The sequence below is a fragment of the Schistocerca serialis genome, unplaced genomic scaffold, assembly GCF_023864345.2.
Source record: "Schistocerca serialis cubense isolate TAMUIC-IGC-003099 unplaced genomic scaffold, iqSchSeri2.2 HiC_scaffold_13, whole genome shotgun sequence".
NCBI lineage: Eukaryota > Metazoa > Arthropoda > Insecta > Orthoptera > Acrididae > Schistocerca > Schistocerca serialis.
Genome location: NW_026047513.1, coordinates 173,502 through 194,707, shown reverse-complemented (window position 1 = coordinate 194,707; position 21,206 = coordinate 173,502). Strand labels below are relative to the sequence as shown.

Sequence of the window (21,206 nt, the reverse complement as noted above, 5' to 3'; positions counted from 1 at the left end):
CCGCTTGGCGCGTGCAGCCTTCGACACTCGCGGAAGACGCATCTTGTCCCTGGTGTCCAGCGCAGGAGGGCTGGCGCGCGGCCGACCGGCGTAAGGCCTGTGCGGGGTGTGGCAGAGTCTTGTTGGAGGGCGCCACTGCTGGCAATGTGAGCTTCCTCGCCTCGCCTCGCCTCGCCTCGCCTCAGACGAGGTGTTTGCGTAATTTGCAGTGCATTCGCACCTTTCCTATCCCTGTCCCTGTCCCCGTCCCGACTTGTCCCGACTTTGCTCGACTGCCGCTCGCTGCCGCTCGGGTCGTGGCCCATATAACAGCGCAAGCACAAGAAACGTCTGCAGGAGATGACGAGACGAGACGAGTCGACTAAGGAATAAATTTATAATTACATATCGAAGTAGGAATTGTACACCGCTACACAACAACAGGCGCTGACGTATTTCAGAACACATCTGCCGATTCGTACTGTTTTGTCGTTTTCAAAGACTTCCTGGCGAACTTGGTTAGCACATTCTCCCTCAAACTGAGATATTTACTGCAATTTCGCACCTTATGGTCATTACAATAGATTAAAATGCTTAAGCAAGAATCTTTGTCACAACAGAACGGTGGTATGGAAAGAGGGCGGTATAAAAAAAAAAAGTAAATGAAAGGGAGCCAACAGCACGTAATGTTCCCAGGTGGTCACCCATCCAAGTACTAACCACGCCCGATGTTGCTTAACTTCGGTGATCGGACGAGAACCGGTGTATTCAACATGGTATGGCCGTTGGCGCCCATGTAATGTAGGCGCATGGCAGAATTCGCATTCGGTTCTTATCCCAACACACACAAAATCATACTTTTCGGTCGAAAGCAGCCGCATTTTTTTTTACTGACAATTCGTCACGCTAGCGCGAACGCAATCCTGAGACCCAAAACTTATGAGCCGGAAGTACGCGCGTCGTGTATTTTTTTTTTTGGAGATTTATAAATTTATTTATTAACATTACATCGTTACAAGCTAACAACTTTACAACATAAAACACGAACAGAATTGTAATTGTAAGCACTTCCTTCCGCAATCCGACGTGCCAGCAGAGCGACAGCCGAATTAGCGCGCGCCGCCGTGTGTGTGAGACGCGCAGCTTCTCGTTGCACCTCCTGTCATCCGCTTGGCGCGTGCAGCCTTCGACACTCGCGGAAGACGCATCTTGTCCCTGGTGTCCAGCGCAGGAGGGCTGGCGCGCGGCCGACCGGCGTAAGGCCTGTGCGGGGTGTGGCAGAGTCTTGTTGGAGGGCGCCACTGCTGGCAATGTGAGCTTCCTCGCCTCGCCTCGCCTCGCCTCGCCTCAGACGAGGTGTTTGCGTAATTTGCAGTGCATTCGCACCTTTCCTATCCCTGTCCCTGTCCCCGTCCCGACTTGTCCCGACTTTGCTCGACTGCCGCTCGCTGCCGCTCGGGTCGTGGCCCATATAACAGCGCAAGCACAAGAAACGTCTGCAGGAGATGACGAGACGAGACGAGTCGACTAAGGAATAAATTTATAATTACATATCGAAGTAGGAATTGTACACCGCTACACAACAACAGGCGCTGACGTATTTCAGAACACATCTGCCGATTCGTACTGTTTTGTCGTTTTCAAAGACTTCCTGGCGAACTTGGTTAGCACATTCTCCCTCAAACTGAGATATTTACTGCAATTTCGCACCTTATGGTCATTACAATAGATTAAAATGCTTAAGCAAGAATCTTTGTCACAACAGAACGGTGGTATGGAAAGAGGGCGGTATAAAAAAAAAAAGTAAATGAAAGGGAGCCAACAGCACGTGATGTTCCCAGGTGGTCACCCATCCAAGTACTAACCACGCCCGATGTTGCTTAACTTCGGTGATCGGACGAGAACTTTTTTTTTTTTTTTTTTTTTTTTTTTTTTTTTTTTCCTGGCGGACTTGGTTAGCACATTCTCCCTCAAACTGAGATATTTACTGCAACTTCGCACCTTATGGTCATTACAGTAGATTAAAATGCTTAAGCAAGAATCTTAAACACAACAGAACGGTGGTATGGAAAGAAGGCGGTATAAAAAAGAAAAGTAAATGAAAGGTAGCCAACAGCACGTGGTGTTCCCAGGTGGTCACCCATCCAAGTACTAACCACGCCCGATGTTGCTTAACTTCGGTGATCGGACGAGAACTTTTTTTTTTTATTTTTTTTTTTTTTTTTGTTGAAAAAAAAAACTAAATATACTTTCTTGGAAGATCAGGCCAAGGTGGCTACGGAGGCAAAGCAGGCAGGGGTCGCAATCCGAGGCCTGGCCACAATGCCTCCGGCGCCCTCCCAACCCGAGAAACGTGGAAGAACGGAAAGAGGGGTGTGTAGTACGCCCTTTAATAATGTGTGACAGAGCATTATTATATATATATATATATATATTTTTTTTTTTTTGTTATTTTTTTTTTTTTTATTTTTACTTTCTTGGAAGATCAGGCCAGGGTGGCTACGGAGGCAAAGCAGGCAGGGGTCGCAATCCGAGGCCTGGCCACAGTGTCTCCGGCGCCCTCCCAACCCGAGAAACGTGGAATAACGGAATGTAAGGAAGGAGTCACGAAGACGCAAAACACAAATAAAAACCATGCTCGGAGGACAATGACCACAAGTCGGCAGCGGTAGCCCACCGCCGCCAGAGAAAAGCAAAGAATGGGACTCTCAAAAAACAACCACACTAAACATTGCCAAATATGTCTGGCGCACGGGAATGGCGAAGTCGACGCAATTCCGGCAGCAGCAAACATATTTCGTCGTCTCGAGAAGCTTGATAAGCTTGATTTCCGTGCCCAGAAGGCAACCATTACAAACACAAAATATCTGAAAGCACCGTTCCAAAGTTCAGGGACAAGTCAACGACGGTCCAGAAATAGTCACAAAAATGAAGTAAGTGTCAACAATAGGGAACAAACGTCAAATCCAGGAGAGAAGACTAATTAGGGAGAATCCTAAGAACAACCGTTCACAATGGCGGGAGGAAAGTCGAGCCGGTGAGACAAATTGACTGTCAGACATCAAGAAAATAGATACATATACATCATTCCGCATGTCCCGCCAAAAGGTACAGTGGAAATGGAAGTACATAATCATGGCAGGAGAGAAATATTTAAAGTGGTAAAGGCGGTCCGTAAAGCGACATCTAAAAATCGGGCATAATGGGAAACACACTTCGGATTCTGTTTCTCCCGTCCATAATAGTCCCAAAGATATGTCAAGAACTGCAAGCGATCCGTGAGTCGGAGAGAGAAAATCGCGTGTGCGGCATGTGCGGCAATCCACACAGGAGCGTTTCTCTTGGTGGCAGGATACGGCCGCCAGTCGGGAACCAGGATATACAAGGGCTGCACGGCACGCGGGGTAGTCCTATTAATCAACGCCAACATCGCACAGGTGGCATCCCACACCTCTTTAAATTGGGGGCACACAAATCGGTGTTCGATCGTGTCTTCAGCCGCGCACCGCCCACAGAGGCCACTCGGGAGGAGATTGATCGCGTGGAGTTTCGCATTCGTGGCAACGGTGCGATTCACAACTTTATACCAGGTGTCCCGAACATCGGATGTCAACAATGGACTGGAGATATTGGACCACACCGTCCGCCAATCGTATTGCGGCAGCCGCAACTCCCATTTGTTAGTCGGCGGAGTTCCACGGAGGGCCTCTGCGATCGCGCGGACGTTACCCCGGCGTCGGTCGTCACCTATCAGATAGCTTGTGTGGAGGAAATACTGGCGAACGAAATTCAATTGATACGGGATAGCCTGGACAGAGACAGGCGCGCGGAGAGAAGCTGGGCGGTAAAGGTCGAAGAGTGCAGACGTGGGGCACTGCCCAGCAGTGGCGATCACACAGTTGGTCCGGTGGAGCAAAAGAGCAGCACACTTGGAAGGAAAATCGACCATACCTAGGCCGCCTCTGTCCGGCGGGAGCACACAAATATTGTAGGCGACTTTAAAGATTTCGCCTCGCCAGACCAGCCAAGAGACAGCATGCTTGATAGCCCGTTCGACCTCCTTCGGCACCGGCAAAACTTGAGCCAAGTACCAGGCCTTGGCCAACATCTGGGTATTAACAACCGAAACCCTCTCCAGCAATGATAAATTTCGTTTGGCGGCAGCCTGAGTCGCCGCCCGAACAGAATATAACACCGCGCGCCAATTTAACACCGTCATTCGTTGTACATTTGGAGTCATCTGGATCCCGAGAATCTTATGTCGCAACTGTACGGTATACCAATCACGACGGACATCTCTCATGGTCACAGTAAGCGGCAGTAAGATGGACTTACGGGGGTTGACAACCGCACCCGATGCCGTTTCAAACTGTTGAAGGAGGAGACGGAGCGCATCAATATCGTCGGGGCGTTGGATAAAAACCCCCAAATCATCAGCATACGCCCGACAGACAAGCGAACCCGCACCAAACGGTACACCGTGGCAAACAGCCGTTATTTTGCGGAGTAGAGGATCCAAGGCTAAGACGAATAAGCCCATGGAAAGTGGGCACCCTTGGCGGACGGACCTGTTCAGCCTGAGGACATCACTGGCCTGACCATGAAAAAGGATTCGGGAAGTAGCCGATTTCAAAAGGTTGGATATCACATTCGTGAATTGTAAACCAAACCCGAACTTAGACATAACCCGCCGCAAGTACTCGTGACTGATTCTGTCGAACGCGTTGTGAAAATCAATGGAGAGTATCGCAGCTCGGCCGCCACGGCTGGATGCGGCATAAGCGATACATTCACGATACGCGAGGACAGCATCATAAATATTCCGTCCAGGTACGGCACACGATTGAGATGGGCTAATGACGGACTTCAACGCCGGCCGCAGACGGTGTGAAAAGCAGCGCGCGACGATTTTATAATCGGCGTTTAATAAAGTAATCGGCCGTAAAGTCACCGCACTTGGGGTGCCAGTTGTTTTCGGGACGAGGACGATGAGCCCCTCTAAAAATTCGTCCGGCACATCGAGGCCGTTATGGATTTCATTGACCATGGCAACGAAAATATCAGTTAAAAGGCCGGAAAATTTAACATAAAATTCGACAGGAATTCCGTCATTGCCAGGGGCTTTTCCCTTCGGGCTAGCCTTAACAGCGGCAGAAACATCATCAGCTGTAAAACGCTCATTTAAAAGAAGTCTATCCTGAGGCGTTAAAATGGAAGGCAGATCACGTAAAAATGTCTGCAAGGAGGCGTCATTCAAAGGTTGAAATTGAAAGAGACGAGAATAGTGATCGTAAATTTCGTCTCGAATCACCCGTCGATCGGAAGTCTTAAGGCCGTCACGCGTAATCCAGTCCGTAAATAAAAGTTTTTCACGCCGCAGACGGGCTCGTCGTAAATGATACAAGGAAAGTGGTTCCTTCAACGTAGGATCGAAAGGCCTGCTACGGACTACAGAGCCCTGTGCCTTGCGATACAGATGGTTTAAAATCTTCGCTTTAATCTTCCGTAACGTGGGAAGTAGCTCAGGGCGGTCGGTAACCCGAGTAATTAAATCCCGTAAACAATCGCGATAAAAATCGACCGTCATCATGTCCCAATGGGCCTTGTCACGACAATAATTGATGAGCAAACTACGAATGGCCGGTTTAGCGTGACGGAGCCACCAATCGACAGTAGAACTCGCCTGCGGGCGGCGCTGAAGAAGTTGGCGCCACAACAAATGCACCTGTTCGACAAGACTGACGTCATCCAAAACACTAACATTGAATTTCCAATAGGAGCGCGTACGTTCCGGGCGAACGTACGGGACATTAAAAGCACACAAATAACCACAATGATCCGAAAAAGCGACGAGAGCAACTTCTGCCTGCAAGATGGAAGCAGTAAGATCCGGCGAGATATAAATTCTGTCCAATCTGCTATGCCCAGTAGGATAAAAATAAGTAAAACCTGCAGCAGTCGGACTAAAACGAAGCCACGTGTCCTTAAATTTGTAAATGTCAACTAAATTTTGCAGTGCAAGACACTTATTCGCCGTCGGCTCCTGGTCGGCATCACGCAAAACACAATTAAAATCGCCACCGAAGATGATCCGTCGGTGGTTTCGATGGAAAAGCTGACAAACATCATGAGCGAAAAAGGTATGCCTCAGACGTTTATTGTCAGTTCCAGAGGGGGCGTACACGTTAACAAAAAATATGTCGCAGATTACACACGCCAACCCTCGTCCATCCGGTAAAATTGCTATGTTGTTATACTCTAAACCGGGCGTGATTAAAATCGCCGTACCAAAGCCTACTTCCGGATCAATATTAAGAATAACATTAAACGCAGTAAGATGCGGGACAACGTCAGCTGTAAGTTCTTGAAGGAAAATCACATCACAACAAGCAGATTGCAAAAAGTGTAAAAGGGCGTCAATTTTACGGGCACTGCGGATTCTATTGACATTAAGTGTCAGGACGCGTAACTGGTGGAAGGCACGCGTCAGGGTGGACTCTTTAACTTAAGCGAAACTAGAAAAAATTATCCTCCTCCACATCTTCAGACCACTGCATGGTGTCCGAAGGAACAGGTGGGGCATCCGGGACGGCCCGGGAAGCGGGGGTGGCGGGCACCGACACAGGTGGACCGTGCACGAAAGGTGCGTCGCGACGCTCTTGGACCAAGGAATCCGTGAGTCCCTCAACGGCCTGTTCGAAGGAAACGCCGTCGCCCTCAGTGGGCGCCGTTTTCGAACGTTTCTTAGACCGCCTACGCTTTGGTTTGGGATCGGCAGGGGCGGACTGGGTGGAAACTTGGGACACCTCACTTTCTGCGCTGCTAGCATCCGCCTCGCCAGAAGTGGACAGGCCCGGTTGTGACTGCAATTTCCGCTTGTCTGTCGGTGGGGCGGGGACGGAAATCGGCCGGGGAGACTCGACCAACATTTCAGAACACTCCCCAACAGGCACGTCCGGAACACTTACGGCTGGCAAATCAGCAATACTGACTTCGCGAGGGGTGAGTTCGGCAGGTAAACTTTGTTCCGACACAACCGGGGGCACGACTACTGTCGGCGGAGTCACATTATCGGACACAGCAGCCACAGCCGCAGGAGCGGCAGAAGCCTGTCGGTCGGTCGGGGCGACTGAGGGGGGTCCAACCAACGCGCCTGCATACGTAGTGTTGTCAACAGCTTCGCGCGGCAGCTGTGCCGGCCTGCGTAAAGTGCAGGTTTGTCGCAAATGATCCGTTTTGCCACACACTGAGCACGTCTGCGGCTGCCCACTATAGCTAAGGAAAGCTCGCGTGCCAGCAATGATCAGATACGAGGGTATATGTTTCTTTAAATCTACACGTACTGTCCGAACACCACTCAAAACCCGGTACCTAAAACCTGCAGGCCACACATCATTCTCCACACTTAGAACGGTGCCAAATTCGCCAAGTTTACGAGCAATGGCCTCATTGGGGCACTCAAAGGGAACATTATAAACCTTCACATTTCGAATGCCGAAGCCTGCCGGCAGTATCAAAACATCAGACAAAGTACCGTCCACGTGCTTAAATTTCTTAACGCCACCACTTGCAGTAACTAGCTTATCGACACAATCCGCGTTCGGAAGTTTCAAAAAGACAGAGTTTTGAATAAAATCGAGCTGAATGCCGACCAAATCAGATTCGGGAATACGCAATTCGGAAAATATCCATTCGTGAACATCAAAAGGAGACGGTCTAGCCGCGTTCCTATCAAAAACACACTGTACGGAGTTAGCACGATTCATAATAAAGCGTCAATAAACTTACAGGAACTAGTAGAGAAGAGAGAACGCTGCGAGGCGCAGCACCAAACACGCGACGAAGACACCGGCTGCAGCACACGAAGGTGGCAGCAGGCACGAGCCGAACACACGTCCGGGCTGGCGCGCGGCCGACCGGCGTATGGCCTGTGCGGGGTGTGGCAGAGTGTTGTTGGAGGGCGCCACTGCTGGCGATGTGAGCTTCCTCGCCTCGCCTCGCCTCGCCTCAGACGAGGTGTTTGCGTAATTTGCAGTGCATTCGCACCATTCCTGTCCCTGTCCCCGTCCCGACTTGTCCCGACTTTGCTCGACTGCCGCTCGCTGCCGCTCGGGTCGTGGCCCATATAACAGCGCAAGCGCAAGAAACGTCTGCAGGAGATGACGAGACGAGACGAGACGACTAAGGAATAAATTTATAATTACATATCGAAGTAGGAATTGTACACCGCTACACAACAACAGGCGCTGACGTATTTCAGAACACATCTGCCGATTCGTACTGTTTTGTCGTTTTCAAAGACTTCCCGGCGAACTTGGTTAGCACATTCTCCCTCAAACTGAGATATTTACTGCAATTTCGCACCTTATGGTCATTACAGTAGATTAAAATGCTTAAGCAAGAATCTTTGTCACAACAGAACGGTGGTATGGAAAGAGGGCGGTATAAAAAAAAAAGGTAAATGAAAGGGAGCCAACAGCACGTGGTGTTCCCAGGTGGTCACCCATCCAAGTACTAACCACGCCCGATGTTGCTTAACTTCGGTGATCGGACGAGAACCGGTGTACTCAACATGGTATGGCCGTTGGCGCCCATATAATGTAGGCGCATGGCAGAATTCGCATTCGGTTCTTATCCCAACACACACAAAATCATACTTTTCGGTCGAAAGCAGCCGCATTTTTTTTTTTTATTGACAATTCGTCACGTTAGCGCGAACGCAATCCTGAGTTCCAAAACTTATGAGCCGGAAGGACGCGCTTCGTGTATTTTTTTTTTGTGAGATTTATAAATTTATTTATTAACATTACATCGTTACAAGCTAACAACTTTACAACATAAAACACGAACAGAATTGTAATTGTAAGCACTTCCTTCTGCAATCCGACGTGCTAGCAGAGCGACTGCCGAATTAGCGGGCGCGCCGCCGTGCGTGTGAGACGCGCAGCTTCTCGTTGCACCTCCTGTCATCCGCTTGGCGCGTGCAGCCTTCGACACTCGCGGAAGATGCATCATGTCCCTGGTGTCCAGCGCAGGAGGGCTGGCGCGCGGCCGACCGGCGTATGGCCTGTGCGGGGTGTGGCAGAGTGTTGTTGGAGGGCGCCACTGCTGGCGATGTGAGCTTCCTCGCCTCGCCTCGCCTCGCCTCAGACGAGGTGTTTGCGTAATTTGCAGTGCATTCGCACCTTTCCTATCCCTGTCCCTGTCCCCGTCCCGACTTGTCCCGACTTTGCTCGACTGCCGCTCGCTGCCGCTCGGGTCGTGGCCCATATAACAGCGCAAGCACAAGAAACGTCTGCAGGAGATGACGAGACGAGACGAGTCGACTAAGGAATAAATTTATAATTACATATCGAAGTAGGAATTGTACACCGCTACACAACAACAGGCGCTGACGTATTTCAGAACACATCTGCCGATTCGTACTGTTTTGTCGTTTTCAAAGACTTCCTGGCGAACTTGGTTAGCACATTCTCCCTCAAACTGAGATATTTACTGCAATTTCGCACCTTATGGTCATTACAATAGATTAAAATGCTTAAGCAAGAATCTTTGTCACAACAGAACGGTGGTATGGAAAGAGGGCGGTATAAAAAAAAAAAGTAAATGAAAGGGAGCCAACAGCACGTGATGTTCCCAGGTGGTCACCCATCCAAGTACTAACCACGCCCGATGTTGCTTAACTTCGGTGATCGGACGAGAACCGGTGTATTCAACATGGTATGGCCGTTGGCGCCCATGTAATGTAGGCGCATGGCAGAATTCGCATTCGGTTCTTATCCCAACACACACAAAATCATACTTTTCGGTCGAAAGCAGCCGCATTTTTTTTTACTGACAATTCGTCACGCTAGCGCGAACGCAATCCTGAGATCCAAAACTTATGAGCCGGAAGTACGCGCGTCGTGTATTTTTTTTTTTGGAGATTTATAAATTTATTTATTAACATTACATCGTTACAAGCTAACAACTTTACAACATAAAACACGAACAGAATTGTAATTGTAAGCACTTCCTTCCGCAATCCGACGTGCCAGCAGAGCGACAGCCGAATTAGCGCGCGCCGCCGTGTGTGTGAGACGCGCAGCTTCTCGTTGCACCTCCTGTCATCCGCTTGGCGCGTGCAGCCTTCGACACTCGCGGAAGACGCATCTTGTCCCTGGTGTCCAGCGCAGGAGGGCTGGCGCGCGGCCGACCGGCGTAAGGCCTGTGCGGGGTGTGGCAGAGTCTTGTTGGAGGGCGCCACTGCTGGCAATGTGAGCTTCCTCGCCTCGCCTCGCCTCGCCTCGCCTCAGACGAGGTGTTTGCGTAATTTGCAGTGCATTCGCACCTTTCCTATCCCTGTCCCTGTCCCCGTCCCGACTTGTCCCGACTTTGCTCGACTGCCGCTCGCTGCCGCTCGGGTCGTGGCCCATATAACAGCGCAAGCACAAGAAACGTCTGCAGGAGATGACGAGACGAGACGAGTCGACTAAGGAATAAATTTATAATTACATATCGAAGTAGGAATTGTACACCGCTACACAACAACAGGCGCTGACGTATTTCAGAACACATCTGCCGATTCGTACTGTTTTGTCGTTTTCAAAGACTTCCTGGCGAACTTGGTTAGCACATTCTCCCTCAAACTGAGATATTTACTGCAATTTCGCACCTTATGGTCATTACAATAGATTAAAATGCTTAAGCAAGAATCTTTGTCACAACAGAACGGTGGTATGGAAAGAGGGCGGTATAAAAAAAAAAAGTAAATGAAAGGGAGCCAACAGCACGTGATGTTCCCAGGTGGTCACCCATCCAAGTACTAACCACGCCCGATGTTGCTTAACTTCGGTGATCGGACGAGAACCGGTGTATTCAACATGGTATGGCCGTTGGCGCCCATGTAATGTAGGCGCATGGCAGAATTCGCATTCGGTTCTTATCCCAACACACACAAAATCATACTTTTCGGTCGAAAGCAGCCGCATTTTTTTTTACTGACAATTCGTCACGCTAGCGCGAACGCAATCCTGAGATCCAAAACTTATGAGCCGGAAGTACGCGCGTCGTGTATTTTTTTTTTTGGAGATTTATAAATTTATTTATTAACATTACATCGTTACAAGCTAACAACTTTACAACATAAAACACGAACAGAATTGTAATTGTAAGCACTTCCTTCCGCAATCCGACGTGCCAGCAGAGCGACAGCCGAATTAGCGCGCGCCGCCGTGTGTGTGAGACGCGCAGCTTCTCGTTGCACCTCCTGTCATCCGCTTGGCGCGTGCAGCCTTCGACACTCGCGGAAGACGCATCTTGTCCCTGGTGTCCAGCGCAGGAGGGCTGGCGCGCGGCCGACCGGCGTAAGGCCTGTGCGGGGTGTGGCAGAGTCTTGTTGGAGGGCGCCACTGCTGGCAATGTGAGCTTCCTCGCCTCGCCTCGCCTCGCCTCGCCTCAGACGAGGTGTTTGCGTAATTTGCAGTGCATTCGCACCTTTCCTATCCCTGTCCCTGTCCCCGTCCCGACTTGTCCCGACTTTGCTCGACTGCCGCTCGCTGCCGCTCGGGTCGTGGCCCATATAACAGCGCAAGCACAAGAAACGTCTGCAGGAGATGACGAGACGAGACGAGTCGACTAAGGAATAAATTTATAATTACATATCGAAGTAGGAATTGTACACCGCTACACAACAACAGGCGCTGACGTATTTCAGAACACATCTGCCGATTCGTACTGTTTTGTCGTTTTCAAAGACTTCCTGGCGAACTTGGTTAGCACATTCTCCCTCAAACTGAGATATTTACTGCAATTTCGCACCTTATGGTCATTACAATAGATTAAAATGCTTAAGCAAGAATCTTTGTCACAACAGAACGGTGGTATGGAAAGAGGGCGGTATAAAAAAAAAAAGTAAATGAAAGGGAGCCAACAGCACGTAATGTTCCCAGGTGGTCACCCATCCAAGTACTAACCACGCCCGATGTTGCTTAACTTCGGTGATCGGACGAGAACCGGTGTATTCAACATGGTATGGCCGTTGGCGCCCATGTAATGTAGGCGCATGGCAGAATTCGCATTCGGTTCTTATCCCAACACACACAAAATCATACTTTTCGGTCGAAAGCAGCCGCATTTTTTTTTACTGACAATTCGTCACGCTAGCGCGAACGCAATCCTGAGATCCAAAACTTATGAGCCGGAAGTACGCGCGTCGTGTATTTTTTTTTTTGGAGATTTATAAATTTATTTATTAACATTACATCGTTACAAGCTAACAACTTTACAACATAAAACACGAACAGAATTGTAATTGTAAGCACTTCCTTCCGCAATCCGACGTGCCAGCAGAGCGACAGCCGAATTAGCGCGCGCCGCCGTGTGTGTGAGACGCGCAGCTTCTCGTTGCACCTCCTGTCATCCGCTTGGCGCGTGCAGCCTTCGACACTCGCGGAAGACGCATCTTGTCCCTGGTGTCCAGCGCAGGAGGGCTGGCGCGCGGCCGACCGGCGTAAGGCCTGTGCGGGGTGTGGCAGAGTCTTGTTGGAGGGCGCCACTGCTGGCAATGTGAGCTTCCTCGCCTCGCCTCGCCTCGCCTCGCCTCAGACGAGGTGTTTGCGTAATTTGCAGTGCATTCGCACCTTTCCTATCCCTGTCCCTGTCCCCGTCCCGACTTGTCCCGACTTTGCTCGACTGCCGCTCGCTGCCGCTCGGGTCGTGGCCCATATAACAGCGCAAGCACAAGAAACGTCTGCAGGAGATGACGAGACGAGACGAGTCGACTAAGGAATAAATTTATAATTACATATCGAAGTAGGAATTGTACACCGCTACACAACAACAGGCGCTGACGTATTTCAGAACACATCTGCCGATTCGTACTGTTTTGTCGTTTTCAAAGACTTCCTGGCGAACTTGGTTAGCACATTCTCCCTCAAACTGAGATATTTACTGCAATTTCGCACCTTATGGTCATTACAATAGATTAAAATGCTTAAGCAAGAATCTTTGTCACAACAGAACGGTGGTATGGAAAGAGGGCGGTATAAAAAAAAAAAGTAAATGAAAGGGAGCCAACAGCACGTGATGTTCCCAGGTGGTCACCCATCCAAGTACTAACCACGCCCGATGTTGCTTAACTTCGGTGATCGGACGAGAACCGGTGTATTCAACATGGTATGGCCGTTGGCGCCCATGTAATGTAGGCGCATGGCAGAATTCGCATTCGGTTCTTATCCCAACACACACAAAATCATACTTTTCGGTCGAAAGCAGCCGCATTTTTTTTTACTGACAATTCGTCACGCTAGCGCGAACGCAATCCTGAGATCCAAAACTTATGAGCCGGAAGTACGCGCGTCGTGTATTTTTTTTTTTTGGAGATTTATAAATTTATTTATTAACATTACATCGTTACAAGCTAACAACTTTACAACATAAAACACGAACAGAATTGTAATTGTAAGCACTTCCTTCCGCAATCCGACGTGCCAGCAGAGCGACAGCCGAATTAGCGCGCGCCGCCGTGTGTGTGAGACGCGCAGCTTCTCGTTGCACCTCCTGTCATCCGCTTGGCGCGTGCAGCCTTCGACACTCGCGGAAGACGCATCTTGTCCCTGGTGTCCAGCGCAGGAGGGCTGGCGCGCGGCCGACCGGCGTAAGGCCTGTGCGGGGTGTGGCAGAGTCTTGTTGGAGGGCGCCACTGCTGGCAATGTGAGCTTCCTCGCCTCGCCTCGCCTCGCCTCGCCTCAGACGAGGTGTTTGCGTAATTTGCAGTGCATTCGCACCTTTCCTATCCCTGTCCCTGTCCCCGTCCCGACTTGTCCCGACTTTGCTCGACTGCCGCTCGCTGCCGCTCGGGTCGTGGCCCATATAACAGCGCAAGCACAAGAAACGTCTGCAGGAGATGACGAGACGAGACGAGTCGACTAAGGAATAAATTTATAATTACATATCGAAGTAGGAATTGTACACCGCTACACAACAACAGGCGCTGACGTATTTCAGAACACATCTGCCGATTCGTACTGTTTTGTCGTTTTCAAAGACTTCCTGGCGAACTTGGTTAGCACATTCTCCCTCAAACTGAGATATTTACTGCAATTTCGCACCTTATGGTCATTACAATAGATTAAAATGCTTAAGCAAGAATCTTTGTCACAACAGAACGGTGGTATGGAAAGAGGGCGGTATAAAAAAAAAAAGTAAATGAAAGGGAGCCAACAGCACGTAATGTTCCCAGGTGGTCACCCATCCAAGTACTAACCACGCCCGATGTTGCTTAACTTCGGTGATCGGACGAGAACCGGTGTATTCAACATGGTATGGCCGTTGGCGCCCATGTAATGTAGGCGCATGGCAGAATTCGCATTCGGTTCTTATCCCAACACACACAAAATCATACTTTTCGGTCGAAAGCAGCCGCATTTTTTTTTACTGACAATTCGTCACGCTAGCGCGAACGCAATCCTGAGATCCAAAACTTATGAGCCGGAAGTACGCGCGTCGTGTATTTTTTTTTTTGGAGATTTATAAATTTATTTATTAACATTACATCGTTACAAGCTAACAACTTTACAACATAAAACACGAACAGAATTGTAATTGTAAGCACTTCCTTCCGCAATCCGACGTGCCAGCAGAGCGACAGCCGAATTAGCGCGCGCCGCCGTGTGTGTGAGACGCGCAGCTTCTCGTTGCACCTCCTGTCATCCGCTTGGCGCGTGCAGCCTTCGACACTCGCGGAAGACGCATCTTGTCCCTGGTGTCCAGCGCAGGAGGGCTGGCGCGCGGCCGACCGGCGTAAGGCCTGTGCGGGGTGTGGCAGAGTCTTGTTGGAGGGCGCCACTGCTGGCAATGTGAGCTTCCTCGCCTCGCCTCGCCTCGCCTCGCCTCAGACGAGGTGTTTGCGTAATTTGCAGTGCATTCGCACCTTTCCTATCCCTGTCCCTGTCCCCGTCCCGACTTGTCCCGACTTTGCTCGACTGCCGCTCGCTGCCGCTCGGGTCGTGGCCCATATAACAGCGCAAGCACAAGAAACGTCTGCAGGAGATGACGAGACGAGACGAGTCGACTAAGGAATAAATTTATAATTACATATCGAAGTAGGAATTGTACACCGCTACACAACAACAGGCGCTGACGTATTTCAGAACACATCTGCCGATTCGTACTGTTTTGTCGTTTTCAAAGACTTCCTGGCGAACTTGGTTAGCACATTCTCCCTCAAACTGAGATATTTACTGCAATTTCGCACCTTATGGTCATTACAATAGATTAAAATGCTTAAGCAAGAATCTTTGTCACAACAGAACGGTGGTATGGAAAGAGGGCGGTATAAAAAAAAAAAGTAAATGAAAGGGAGCCAACAGCACGTGATGTTCCCAGGTGGTCACCCATCCAAGTACTAACCACGCCCGATGTTGCTTAACTTCGGTGATCGGACGAGAACCGGTGTATTCAACATGGTATGGCCGTTGGCGCCCATGTAATGTAGGCGCATGGCAGAATTCGCATTCGGTTCTTATCCCAACACACACAAAATCATACTTTTCGGTCGAAAGCAGCCGCATTTTTTTTTACTGACAATTCGTCACGCTAGCGCGAACGCAATCCTGAGATCCAAAACTTATGAGCCGGAAGTACGCGCGTCGTGTATTTTTTTTTTTTGGAGATTTATAAATTTATTTATTAACATTACATCGTTACAAGCTAACAACTTTACAACATAAAACACGAACAGAATTGTAATTGTAAGCACTTCCTTCCGCAATCCGACGTGCCAGCAGAGCGACAGCCGAATTAGCGCGCGCCGCCGTGTGTGTGAGACGCGCAGCTTCTCGTTGCACCTCCTGTCATCCGCTTGGCGCGTGCAGCCTTCGACACTCGCGGAAGACGCATCTTGTCCCTGGTGTCCAGCGCAGGAGGGCTGGCGCGCGGCCGACCGGCGTAAGGCCTGTGCGGGGTGTGGCAGAGTCTTGTTGGAGGGCGCCACTGCTGGCAATGTGAGCTTCCTCGCCTCGCCTCGCCTCGCCTCGCCTCAGACGAGGTGTTTGCGTAATTTGCAGTGCATTCGCACCTTTCCTATCCCTGTCCCTGTCCCCGTCCCGACTTGTCCCGACTTTGCTCGACTGCCGCTCGCTGCCGCTCGGGTCGTGGCCCATATAACAGCGCAAGCACAAGAAACGTCTGCAGGAGATGACGAGACGAGACGAGTCGACTAAGGAATAAATTTATAATTACATATCGAAGTAGGAATTGTACACCGCTACACAACAACAGGCGCTGACGTATTTCAGAACACATCTGCCGATTCGTACTGTTTTGTCGTTTTCAAAGACTTCCTGGCGAACTTGGTTAGCACATTCTCCCTCAAACTGAGATATTTACTGCAATTTCGCACCTTATGGTCATTACAATAGATTAAAATGCTTAAGCAAGAATCTTTGTCACAACAGAACGGTGGTATGGAAAGAGGGCGGTATAAAAAAAAAAAGTAAATGAAAGGGAGCCAACAGCACGTGATGTTCCCAGGTGGTCACCCATCCAAGTACTAACCACGCCCGATGTTGCTTAACTTCGGTGATCGGACGAGAACCGGTGTATTCAACATGGTATGGCCGTTGGCGCCCATGTAATGTAGGCGCATGGCAGAATTCGCATTCGGTTCTTATCCCAACACACACAAAATCATACTTTTCGGTCGAAAGCAGCCGCATTTTTTTTTACTGACAATTCGTCACGCTAGCGCGAACGCAATCCTGAGATCCAAAACTTATGAGCCGGAAGTACGCGCGTCGTGTATTTTTTTTTTTTGGAGATTTATAAATTTATTTATTAACATTACATCGTTACAAGCTAACAACTTTACAACATAAAACACGAACAGAATTGTAATTGTAAGCACTTCCTTCCGCAATCCGACGTGCCAGCAGAGCGACAGCCGAATTAGCGCGCGCCGCCGTGTGTGTGAGACGCGCAGCTTCTCGTTGCACCTCCTGTCATCCGCTTGGCGCGTGCAGCCTTCGACACTCGCGGAAGACGCATCTTGTCCCTGGTGTCCAGCGCAGGAGGGCTGGCGCGCGGCCGACCGGCGTAAGGCCTGTGCGGGGTGTGGCAGAGTCTTGTTGGAGGGCGCCACTGCTGGCAATGTGAGCTTCCTCGCCTCGCCTCGCCTCGCCTCGCCTCAGACGAGGTGTTTGCGTAATTTGCAGTGCATTCGCACCTTTCCTATCCCTGTCCCTGTCCCCGTCCCGACTTGTCCCGACTTTGCTCGACTGCCGCTCGCTGCCGCTCGGGTCGTGGCCCATATAACAGCGCAAGCACAAGAAACGTCTGCAGGAGATGACGAGACGAGACGAGTCGACTAAGGAATAAATTTATAATTACATATCGAAGTAGGAATTGTACACCGCTACACAACAACAGGCGCTGACGTATTTCAGAACACATCTGCCGATTCGTACTGTTTTGTCGTTTTCAAAGACTTCCTGGCGAACTTGGTTAGCACATTCTCCCTCAAACTGAGATATTTACTGCAATTTCGCACCTTATGGTCATTACAATAGATTAAAATGCTTAAGCAAGAATCTTTGTCACAACAGAACGGTGGTATGGAAAGAGGGCGGTATAAAAAAAAAAAGTAAATGAAAGGGAGCCAACAGCACGTGATGTTCCCAGGTGGTCACCCATCCAAGTACTAACCACGCCCGATGTTGCTTAACTTCGGTGATCGGACGAGAACCGGTGTATTCAACATGGTATGGCCGTTGGCGCCCATGTAATGTAGGCGCATGGCAGAATTCGCATTCGGTTCTTATCCCAACACACACAAAATCATACTTTTCGGTCGAAAGCAGCCGCATTTTTTTTTACTGACAATTCGTCACGCTAGCGCGAACGCAATCCTGAGATCCAAAACTTATGAGCCGGAAGTACGCGCGTCGTGTATTTTTTTTTTTTGGAGATTTATAAATTTATTTATTAACATTACATCGTTACAAGCTAACAACTTTACAACATAAAACACGAACAGAATTGTAATTGTAAGCACTTCCTTCCGCAATCCGACGTGCCAGCAGAGCGACAGCCGAATTAGCGCGCGCCGCCGTGTGTGTGAGACGCGCAGCTTCTCGTTGCACCTCCTGTCATCCGCTTGGCGCGTGCAGCCTTCGACACTCGCGGAAGACGCATCTTGTCCCTGGTGTCCAGCGCAGGAGGGCTGGCGCGCGGCCGACCGGCGTAAGGCCTGTGCGGGGTGTGGCAGAGTCTTGTTGGAGGGCGCCACTGCTGGCAATGTGAGCTTCCTCGCCTCGCCTCGCCTCGCCTCGCCTCAGACGAGGTGTTTGCGTAATTTGCAGTGCATTCGCACCTTTCCTATCCCTGTCCCTGTCCCCGTCCCGACTTGTCCCGACTTTGCTCGACTGCCGCTCGCTGCCGCTCGGGTCGTGGCCCATATAACAGCGCAAGCACAAGAAACGTCTGCAGGAGATGACGAGACGAGACGAGTCGACTAAGGAATAAATTTATAATTACATATCGAAGTAGGAATTGTACACCGCTACACAACAACAGGCGCTGACGTATTTCAGAACACATCTGCCGATTCGTACTGTTTTGTCGTTTTCAAAGACTTCCTGGCGAACTTGGTTAGCACATTCTCCCTCAAACTGAGATATTTACTGCAATTTCGCACCTTATGGTCATTACAATAGATTAAAATGCTTAAGCAAGAATCTTTGTCACAACAGAACGGTGGTATGGAAAGAGGGCGGTATAAAAAAAAAAAGTAAATGAAAGGGAGCCAACAGCACGTGATGTTCCCAGGTGGTCACCCATCCAAGTACTAACCACGCCCGATGTTGCTTAACTTCGGTGATCGGACGAGAACCGGTGTATTCAACATGGTATGGCCGTTGGCGCCCATGTAATGTAGGCGCATGGCAGAATTCGCATTCGGTTCTTATCCCAACACACACAAAATCATACTTTTCGGTCGAAAGCAGCCGCATTTTTTTTTACTGACAATTCGTCACGCTAGCGCGAACGCAATCCTGAGATCCAAAACTTATGAGCCGGAAGTACGCGCGTCGTGTATTTTTTTTTTTTGGAGATTTATAAATTTATTTATTAACATTACATCGTTACAAGCTAACAACTTTACAACATAAAACACGAACAGAATTGTAATTGTAAGCACTTCCTTCCGCAATCCGACGTGCCAGCAGAGCGACAGCCGAATTAGCGCGCGCCGCCGTGTGTGTGAGACGCGCAGCTTCTCGTTGCACCTCCTGTCATCCGCTTGGCGCGTGCAGCCTTCGACACTCGCGGAAGACGCATCTTGTCCCTGGTGTCCAGCGCAGGAGGGCTGGCGCGCGGCCCGACCGGCGTAAGGCCTGTGCGGGGTGTGGCAGAGTCTTGTTGGAGGGCGCCACTGCTGGCAATGTGAGCTTCCTCGCCTCGCCTCGCCTCGCCTCGCCTCAGACGAGGTGTTTGCGTAATTTGCAGTGCATTCGCACCTTTCCTATCCCTGTCCCTGTCCCCGTCCCGACTTGTCCCGACTTTGCTCGACTGCCGCTCGCTGCCGCTCGGGTCGTGGCCCATATAACAGCGCAAGCACAAGAAACGTCTGCAGGAGATGACGAGACGAGACGAGTCGACTAAGGAATAAATTTATAATTACATATCGAAGTAGGAATTGTACACCGCTACACAACAACAGGCGCTGACGTATTTCAGAACACATCTGCCGATTCGTACTGTTTTGTCGTTTTCAAAGACTTCCTGGCGAACTTGGTTAGCACATTCTCCCTCAAACTGAGATATTTACTGCAATTTCGCACCTTATGGTCATTACAATAGATTAAAATGCTTAAGCAAGAATCTTTGTCACAACAGAACGGTGGTATGGAAAGAGGGCGGTATAAAAAAAAAAAGTAAATGAAAGGGAGCCAACAGCACGTGATGTTCCCAGGTGGTCACCCATCCAAGTACTAACCACGCCCGATGTTGCTTAACTTCGGTGATCGGACGAGAACCGGTGTATTCAACATGGTATGGCCGTTGGCGCCCATGTAATGTAGGCGCATGGCAGAATTCGCATTCGGTTCTTATCCCAACACACACAAAATCATACTTTTCGGTCGAAAGCAGCCGCATTTTTTTTTACTGACAATTCGTCACGCTAGCGCGAACGCAATCCTGAGATCCAAAACTTATGAGCCGGAAGTACGCGCGTCGTGTATTTTTTTTTTTTGGAGATTTATAAATTTATTTATTAACATTACATCGTTACAAGCTAACAACTTTACAACATAAAACACGAACAGAATTGTAATTGTAAGCACTTCCTTCCGCAATCCGACGTGCCAGCAGAGCGACAGCCGAATTAGCGCGCGCCGCCGTGTGTGTGAGACGCGCAGCTTCTCGTTGCACCTCCTGTCATCCGCTTGGCGCGTGCAGCCTTCGACACTCGCGGAAGACGCATCTTGTCCCTGGTGTCCAGCGCAGGAGGGCTGGCGCGCGGCCGACCGGCGTAAGGCCTGTGCGGGGTGTGGCAGAGTCTTGTTGGAGGGCGCCACTGCTGGCAATGTGAGCTTCCTCGCCTCGCCTCGCCTCGCCTCGCCTCAGACGAGGTGTTTGCGTAATTTGCAGTGCATTCGCACCTTTCCTATCCCTGTCCCTGTCCCCGTCCCGACTTGTCCCGACTTTGCTCGACTGCCGCTCGCTGCCGCTCGGGTCGTGGCCCATATAACAGCGCAAGCACAAGAAACGTCTGCAGGAGATGACGAGACGAGACGAGTCGACTAAGGAATAAATTTATAATTACATATCGAAGTAGGAATTGTACACCGCTACACAACAACAGGCGCTGACGTATTTCAGAACACATCTGCCGATTCGTACTGTTTTGTCGTTTTCAAAGACTTCCTGGCGAACTTGGTTAGCACATTCTCCCTCAAACTGAGATATTTACTGCAATTTCGCACCTTATGGTCATTACAATAGATTAAAATGCTTAAGCAAGAATCTTTGTCACAACAGAACGGTGGTATGGAAAGAGGGCGGTATAAAAAAAAAAAGTAAATGAAAGGGAGCCAACAGCACGTGATGTTCCCAGGTGGTCACCCATCCAAGTACTAACCACGCCCGATGTTGCTTAACTTCGGTGATCGGACGAGAACCGGTGTATTCAACATGGTATGGCCGTTGGCGCCCATGTAATGTAGGCGCATGGCAGAATTCGCATT

The 21,206-nt window shown here is 49.8% G+C and overlaps 13 non-coding genes across 13 annotated transcripts; all 13 read right to left on the bottom strand.

The window, feature by feature from the left end:
• Positions 1-650: 650 nt before the first annotated feature.
• On the bottom strand, positions 651-769 carry LOC126439285 (5S ribosomal RNA). The gene has a single exon (XR_007581071.1). It is a non-coding gene; the product is annotated as a 5S ribosomal RNA (ribosomal RNA).
• A 7,680-nt stretch (positions 770-8,449) lies between these two features.
• On the bottom strand, positions 8,450-8,568 carry LOC126439282 (5S ribosomal RNA). The gene has a single exon (XR_007581068.1). It is a non-coding gene; the product is annotated as a 5S ribosomal RNA (ribosomal RNA).
• Positions 8,569-9,594: 1,026 nt separating this feature from the next.
• Positions 9,595-9,713, bottom strand: LOC126439330 (5S ribosomal RNA). The gene has a single exon (XR_007581112.1). It is a non-coding gene; the product is annotated as a 5S ribosomal RNA (ribosomal RNA).
• Positions 9,714-10,739: 1,026 nt separating this feature from the next.
• LOC126439329 (5S ribosomal RNA) lies at positions 10,740-10,858 on the bottom strand. Its single transcript, XR_007581111.1, has one exon. It is a non-coding gene; the product is annotated as a 5S ribosomal RNA (ribosomal RNA).
• A 1,026-nt stretch (positions 10,859-11,884) lies between these two features.
• Positions 11,885-12,003, bottom strand: LOC126439284 (5S ribosomal RNA). The gene has a single exon (XR_007581070.1). It is a non-coding gene; the product is annotated as a 5S ribosomal RNA (ribosomal RNA).
• Positions 12,004-13,029: 1,026 nt separating this feature from the next.
• On the bottom strand, positions 13,030-13,148 carry LOC126439327 (5S ribosomal RNA). Its single transcript, XR_007581109.1, has one exon. It is a non-coding gene; the product is annotated as a 5S ribosomal RNA (ribosomal RNA).
• Positions 13,149-14,175: 1,027 nt separating this feature from the next.
• On the bottom strand, positions 14,176-14,294 carry LOC126439283 (5S ribosomal RNA). The gene has a single exon (XR_007581069.1). It is a non-coding gene; the product is annotated as a 5S ribosomal RNA (ribosomal RNA).
• Positions 14,295-15,320: 1,026 nt separating this feature from the next.
• Positions 15,321-15,439, bottom strand: LOC126439326 (5S ribosomal RNA). The gene has a single exon (XR_007581108.1). It is a non-coding gene; the product is annotated as a 5S ribosomal RNA (ribosomal RNA).
• A 1,027-nt stretch (positions 15,440-16,466) lies between these two features.
• On the bottom strand, positions 16,467-16,585 carry LOC126439325 (5S ribosomal RNA). Its single transcript, XR_007581107.1, has one exon. It is a non-coding gene; the product is annotated as a 5S ribosomal RNA (ribosomal RNA).
• A 1,027-nt stretch (positions 16,586-17,612) lies between these two features.
• On the bottom strand, positions 17,613-17,731 carry LOC126439324 (5S ribosomal RNA). The gene has a single exon (XR_007581106.1). It is a non-coding gene; the product is annotated as a 5S ribosomal RNA (ribosomal RNA).
• A 1,027-nt stretch (positions 17,732-18,758) lies between these two features.
• LOC126439323 (5S ribosomal RNA) lies at positions 18,759-18,877 on the bottom strand. Its single transcript, XR_007581105.1, has one exon. It is a non-coding gene; the product is annotated as a 5S ribosomal RNA (ribosomal RNA).
• A 1,028-nt stretch (positions 18,878-19,905) lies between these two features.
• On the bottom strand, positions 19,906-20,024 carry LOC126439321 (5S ribosomal RNA). Its single transcript, XR_007581104.1, has one exon. It is a non-coding gene; the product is annotated as a 5S ribosomal RNA (ribosomal RNA).
• A 1,027-nt stretch (positions 20,025-21,051) lies between these two features.
• LOC126439320 (5S ribosomal RNA) lies at positions 21,052-21,170 on the bottom strand. Its single transcript, XR_007581103.1, has one exon. It is a non-coding gene; the product is annotated as a 5S ribosomal RNA (ribosomal RNA).
• Positions 21,171-21,206: the final 36 nt, after the last annotated feature.